Below are 7,121 nucleotides of genomic sequence, written 5' to 3' on the forward strand. Positions count from 1 at the left end.
TAGAAATGCAGATTCCCAGGCCTGACAGAGTCAGATCTGTACTTTACCAAGATCAGATCCAGAGTCTGCTCTCTCAGTCATTGTTTGCTATTTTCCTCCATTTCTGCATTTGTTGGAAACACATTCTCAACTGCACAGGAAAAGACCTCAGTTTCAGATCTTCAATTAGAGATGATTCGCCTTCACCCTACTGTGGAAGGTGAGTTTCTAAGGGCCCCAAATTGCAGGACAGTGTGGGTGGGTGCCCCACAGGCAGTCAGAAGTGCCAGCTAATTGAGACATCCTACCCTCCTGAAATGTTGCACCCTAGGTTCCTCGCTTGAGAGTCTCGGCACTGGCGAGGGTGGGATGCCTCAATTAGCTGGCTCTTCTGACCGCCTATGGCGTGTCTGTCCACACTGTCCTGAGATTTAGGGCCTTTAGAAGCACCAGGCTTCCAGTCTTGGGAATTTCTGATTAGGGCAGTTTTTCTACAGGGAACTCCAGGAAGGAGCGTAATTGCTCAAAATCAGAATTCAATCCTCCCACCATCTCTTCCCATCGTTAACCTCAGGAAGTCTGCAGTCACCTGCTACCCATCACACGTCCCTTTGTTCACAGCTCTGCCTTGGATATTGTTAGGGCTGGCGTCACCCCTCTCTTAATCTCCCTAGTAAACTGCTCCACTTAGCGGTAGGCAGCATCTCCCAGAGGCAGAGCTGGGTGTATGGAGCCAGGGGGTATGCCAGCTTCAGAGGACAGGTGGGAGGCCAGGATGGAGCCTGGCCAGTCATATCAACTGGGAGTGGCCGAGACTTTCTGGGCAGTGCCTGCCTGGCCCCTGGCTTCAGCTGGGAGCTGACTTTCAGTGGGCATGCCATGGTTGTTGGCACTGAGAGGGCCCTTCCCTAAGGAGGGCTGAGTGGTTCCAGGATTTTCCAGGGCCCTGGTTCCCAGAGCCAATTCACCTTCAGAACCACCTGGAAGTGAGAGATTCCTTAAAATGAAGATTTCCCAACCCAAGAATCAGAGTCTTCTGGGTATGGACATGATTCCTGCTACCTTTCCATGAAGTAGAAAAAAGTACCCGCTCTGCGGAGATGCGGACCCACTGCCATGTGGCTTAGCGAATGGATGCAGCCTTTATGAGATGAGAACCTCCCTGCTTTCTTTGGGGAAGGCAGCCCTGCGTGGAGACATGACTGGTAGCCAAATGCAACTGCACCTCCGGCCCCCATTTGCCTTCTTAGCCAGGTCCTTTTTGTGCAGTAAACACCCTGCATTGTTGTAAATGGTGGCCCTTAGGTAGGGCTGGGAAAAACCGTGCAGGTGATTTTGGTGATCAGCCACGTGGGAGCCCCTGAGGCCTGGAGAGCAACTGTAACTCGAGGGGCTACCAGGGGTGAGCATAACACCACGGCTACTCCCTTCCTGTGCTGGGGGGTCCTCAGACATCCCTAGGCCAAGGTTCTGCCCCTCTCTTGTTTACCCACTCAAAATAAGCAAAACAAAAGCCTAGCCTCTAGGAATAACATTTAGGGAAGGCAGTGACAGAAGAAAGGAGAGGAAAGGAGAATGGAAGGAGGGGAGGGTAGGGGCTCTTATCTATATCCAGCAGGTCCAGCCCTGCCTGTGCACACAGCTGAGTCACACCTCACGTCCTGCTCCACCCTAGCCCTGCCAGCCCAGAGATATCTGCCAAGAGGTATTTCTCCTTCTAGGCTGAGTTCTGGGGGGTGGCAAGGTGGATAGCACTGGTGGGGAAGCAATGCGTCTGGACTCTCATCCCCAGTGAAGCCTTGCAGAGCACCCTGGGGAGAGTGAGTGACCTCTCAAGGCATTTCAGCTTTTTCAGTGGAACAGGGAGGTAGGTTTCAGGGTGTTAATGAGAGGCAGAGGGCACCCACCCCTCCATGGCAGGGAGAGGCTCCAAGCCACGTAGTCCCTCTGGCATTGCTTTGTAGTATCACGGTGTGACAAGTGTGTCAGTCAGCTTTGACTAACTTCCATGGTGGTGACAGTGTCCTCTACTCCCTCACCCCACCCCAGATCTCAGTGTTTACAACAACAGAGGCTGACTTCGCACTCACATTGGCTGCAGCTCTCTCTCCAAGTCACCTTCATTCCTGGACCCAGGTAGGAGCAGCCCCTATCTGGGCCATGCGGGGCTTGTGGCACCAAGCAGTGGTGCTCAAAGCTTTTGCTGAGATATGCATCTGAGGTTGCATTGTCCAAATCAAGTCACAGGACCAAACCTGCGTCAATGGGGCAGGGATGTATAATTCTATCACAGGGGATAGGGGAATGAATAATTGGGAATAGTAATGCAATCTTCTGCCATGGACCCCTGACTTAGGCTGAAAGGATTTCGTCACAGGAAGAGAGAACATAATTTAGCCAAAGAAGACTGTGTGGAGTAGTGGAAAGAGCAAGACTTGGACCTGGAGGCCTGGATTTCAACCAGGACTCGGCTAGCTGTGTAATGTTGGCCAAGTTATTTAACTTCTCCAAATTTTCATTTCCATCTACAGAATGGGAATAATACCTAATTCAAAGGGCGATTTTGAGAATCAATTACATAGTAGATGTTAAGTCTTTGGCACATAGGAGGAACACAGTAAATATGACCACTCTACTCCACCCACTCCCCAGCTTTAACATTTTATCCAGGCCGGGCGTGGTGGCTCACTCCTATACACCCAGCACTTTGGGAAGCCAAGACAGGAAGATCACTTGCACCCAGGAGTTCAAGTCCAGCCTGGGCAACACAGGGAGACCTCCGTCTCTACAAAAACATTAAATAATTAGCTAGGCATGGTGGTGCATGCCTGTAGTCCCAGCTACCCGAGAATTTGAAGTGGGAAGATTGCCTAAGCCTGGGAGGTTGAGGCTGCAGTGAGCCGTGATTGCAGCGCTGCACTCCAGCCTGGGCAACAGAGTGAAACCTCGTCTCAAAAAACAAAACAAAATAAACAAACAAAAACATCCAAAAAACAACAAAATAAAAATGTGGCTCATGCCTGTAATCCCAACACTTTGGAAGGCCAAGTCAGGAGGCTCACTTGAGCCCACGAGTTCAAGATCAGCCTGAGCAACATAGGCCATCTCTACAAAAAAAAAATTTTTAATTAACTAAGTGTGGTGGTGCATGCCTATAGTCTTAGCTACTCAGGAGGCTGAGGTGGGAGGATTGCTTATGCCTGGGAGGTGGAGGCTGCAGTGAGCTATGATGGCACCATTGCACTCCAGCCTAGGCAACAGAGTAAGAACCTGTCTCAAAAATAAAAACATTTTGTCTATAGCTCTTGAGGTGTTGATTACCAGTGCTCACTCCTTCTACCAACCTCACAATGTGGGATCAAATGGAAATGAAAAAACCTATTTTGTGTTTACTGTGTCCCAGGCACCGCACTACACAATTTATTGTCATAATCTCATTTATTTTCCCCAAACAACTCTTTGTATGTTATTACCCCATATTAGAGATGAAGAACTTGAGGATCAGAGGGGATAAGTAACTTGCCATCTACATGGGTGGGATAGGAAGAATTGAACCCATGCTATAGATTCCAGAACCCATGCTCAAGGGCAGTGCTGTTCAAGAGTGATCTGGTACTGCTCTATGACGAAAGAACAGGAACTGAGAGTAAATGCTTGGAAACTTTTATAGCAGCTGGGCATTACCACAACATTCAGGCACATGGTCCATGGCCTTGATTCACTGAGCAGAATATAGACCAGTTCGGGTGACGTGGACGTCTCCAAGAAGTCACTTGTGGCAGAGGCTGTTTTCTGGTCATGCACAGTAGGACCACCCAGTGGTCAGAGCTCAGAAATCCAGTCTTCACCACAAATAGTGTGAGAAGCCTCACCTTTACAGTGGAGCATCTGCCCCGTGAACTGCAGTGTCTCTAGAATTAGTACAAAAGATGCTGTTAATCAATGATGCTGCTGTTCATCGAAAAGATACCTTGTTTACACTGACATATGAGGCCCCAGGGCAGGTCTGTGGGTCGCCCATGGCACTGTCTATGCTTTGTACACAGGACATACTCAGTATATGTCTCCTGCTTCAGTAAATGAATGAATGAATTGACAGATGAATGAATATACATTTCAGATGTAGCAGGGCAACTTGCTGGACGGCCTTGGGCATGGCCATGAATTAGCAAAATTTCTCTTTAGTCTTTTCCTGTCTGTACTTCTAGCTTCTTTCTCCTCTGGCTTTTTGCCTCTGCCCAAGCTTTTCAGTGCCTTCAGGGTGCTCTCCTGGCTGCCCGGGACCCCACATGCCCCCCTTTTCCTACAAGTGATGCCCTACTCTGGGACTTCACTGCCTAGTTCCCTAGCAGTTTTCCAGCAACTTCTGAGTTCTGAGTCTCTTCTGGGGGTGTCCCTCTAGCTGGCTGTCCCCCAGGTAGCAGGGCTCAGCCTTGACTGAGATAACGCACAATGTATGCAAGTGGGCGTTGTCCCTGCTGGTTCTGAGAAAATCAGCGAAGATTTCAACTCAAAGCATGATGTGGGCTGATAAAAAATAAATAAGCAAATCCATTTTAAAAATCAGCAAAGCTTCTTTTTAAATTATTTTAAGTTTCAGGGTACATGTGCAGGATGTGCAGGTTTGTTACACAGGTAAATGTGTGCCATGGTGGTTTGCTGCACCTATCAACCCATCACCTCGGTATTAAGCCCAGCGTGCACTAGCTATTTTTCCTGATGCTCTCCCTCCCACCATATCCCCTGACAGGCCCCAGTGTGTGCTGTTCCCCTCCCTGTGTCCATGTGATCTCAATGTTCAGTTCCCACTTATAAGTGAGACCATGCGATATTTGGTTTTCTGTTTCTGTGTTAGTTTGCTGAGGATAATGGCTTCCAGCTTCATCCAAGTCCCTGCAAAGGACATGATCTCCTTCCTGTTTTTGGCTGCATAGTATTCCATGTAAACATGTACCACATTTTCTTTATCTAGTCTATCATTGATGGGCATTTGGGTTGATTTCATGTCTTTGCTATTGTGAATAGTGCTGCAATGAACACACACATACATGTATCACTATAATAGAATGATTTATATTCCTTAAAATGCTATACTGAATGCTGGTGTAGACACTGTGACACTGGCATTGTCATGCACTGCTGGTGAGGAGAGCATGTGGTACATTTCTAGAAAGCAGTTTTGTGATATGTTTCAAGAATTTAAAAAATTTACACCCTTTAACCTAAAATTATACCTTAGATGTTTATCTGAAATAATCAGAGATCTGGCAAAATGTGTATGTACAGAGATATTCATCATAACATTATTTACACAGTGAAAAAGGAAATTCAACTTACATGGGAATGATTAAATTCAGTCACCATGAAATTTTATGCAGTTATTTAAATTATGTTTTTGAATTACTTTTAATGACCTGGTAAGATGCTTATTAGTTATTATAAGTGAAAAAAAGGCAGGGTTCAAAAATTTTGAATAAAATTTAATTAAAAAGCACGTGCATATAAACATACTGATCATCTGTCTGAGTGATAGATTCTGGGTGGTTTTATCCCTTTTGGTATTTTCTAAATGTTCTATCATGTACACAAATGTATCTTTATGTTCAGCAAAACATGTAGAAGCATTTTTTGAAGTCTTTTCCAGTTCTGCAGACAGAGTGCTTCCAGGCCTGCAGCCATCCCTCTCACTGCACAATGCTTTGATGCAGGTCGCTGCTGGGGGCAGTGACCTGTATTTGCCAGGTGCCAGCCTTGAGCTCCGTTAGCCTGTATTCTGGTCCTGGTTTTACCACTAACTGGCTGCAAGACCTTGAATGAGTAATTTTATTTCCCTGGGTTTTGAGGGTCCTCGTTTATAAAATGAAGCATCTGGATTTGATGATCTTTAGGGGTTAGATTCTGATTCTGTGATTCTGATAAACTCACAAAGGACAGGCATTTATTGTGAATAAGTTTCGACGATGTGTCCTTTTCCACTCTATGTGTCTTAAACAGGGGATTCTTATCTGAAGCTAAAGGAATGAATCTCTAATGATAGAATCTCATATCAGGTTGTGAGTCACCTATACCCAAACACAGGCTTAATAGTTTTCTACAACTCAGCACCCTAGGCGTTATCTGTCCCTTCCTCTTCGGGACAAAAAGGGGAGGAGCTGAGAGGGCCAGGGACCCTTCCACATCAGCCTCCAGGCCTAAGAGGGAGAGGAGGGGTGTCTCTCTGAAAGCTTCTTTCTCGTCCCTGTCCCCTCCCCCGGCTGTTTACTGCTGTCTGCTTCCTTCTGTCTCCATCCTCTTCCCTATGGGTGAGTTGGGCTTATGTCATCATGGTTCCCTGGTGGGCTGGTGGCTCAGCCACCACAGCCTGGGGAAGGAAGGGGTATGACTCATACCCCAAATCCAGTGAGTCAGATAGGGTGGGCTGGACCAGGGGTTTCCTAAGACAGGAAGCAGGTTCTAGGTGTGCCTTAACTTCTTCCTGGCAGGGGCCCTGCCAGGAGAGGGTATCCATCTTTCTCCCATTCCCATTTCTGTGAATTCATTCAAGAACCCCTCCTGCCAAAGAAAATGCCACCTCTTCTAAGCCTCAGAAGATGGTGTCTGGGTGGGGCCAAGACAGCCTCTTTGAGGAAGGAGATGTACAGACCACAGTTAGAGTCGAAGAGGATGAGAACTTTCCAGCTCAACCTGTCAAGTCCTGGCTTTCAGCCCAGCTAGGTTTCAGAGCTGGGACAATTCCTAAGGGGCAAGACTTGCAATGCCCTGGAGCTGTGTAACCTTTAACTGCTTGGAGCTTCAGTTTCCTTGACTGGAAAATGATATAATAAACACCTCATGGGGTTGTGCATTAGATAAAACCTAGCACCTACTATTACAGGCCTGGCTTCAGAAGGTGACAAGCCGATGCTCATTCTGAATCAGAATGGAAGCCCCACTGCTTTGGGGCTTCCTGGGAAGTCTGAAGGCCAGTTAGTGCAGAAGGCTAGAGTGGGCTGTTGGGCTGGCACGCAGTGGCCCAGACCCTGCGAGCTTTCCTTGGGGCTTGCAGGTGGGAGTGGGGTTGGGGGTAAGTACTATGTCTACTACAGACACGTAGAAGCAGCATTGTGTCCAGAGCTCCAGGGCAGGGACTGGCCTGGGAGCTG

Source organism: Papio anubis, chromosome 7, assembly GCF_008728515.1.
Source record: "Papio anubis isolate 15944 chromosome 7, Panubis1.0, whole genome shotgun sequence".
NCBI lineage: Eukaryota > Metazoa > Chordata > Mammalia > Primates > Cercopithecidae > Papio > Papio anubis.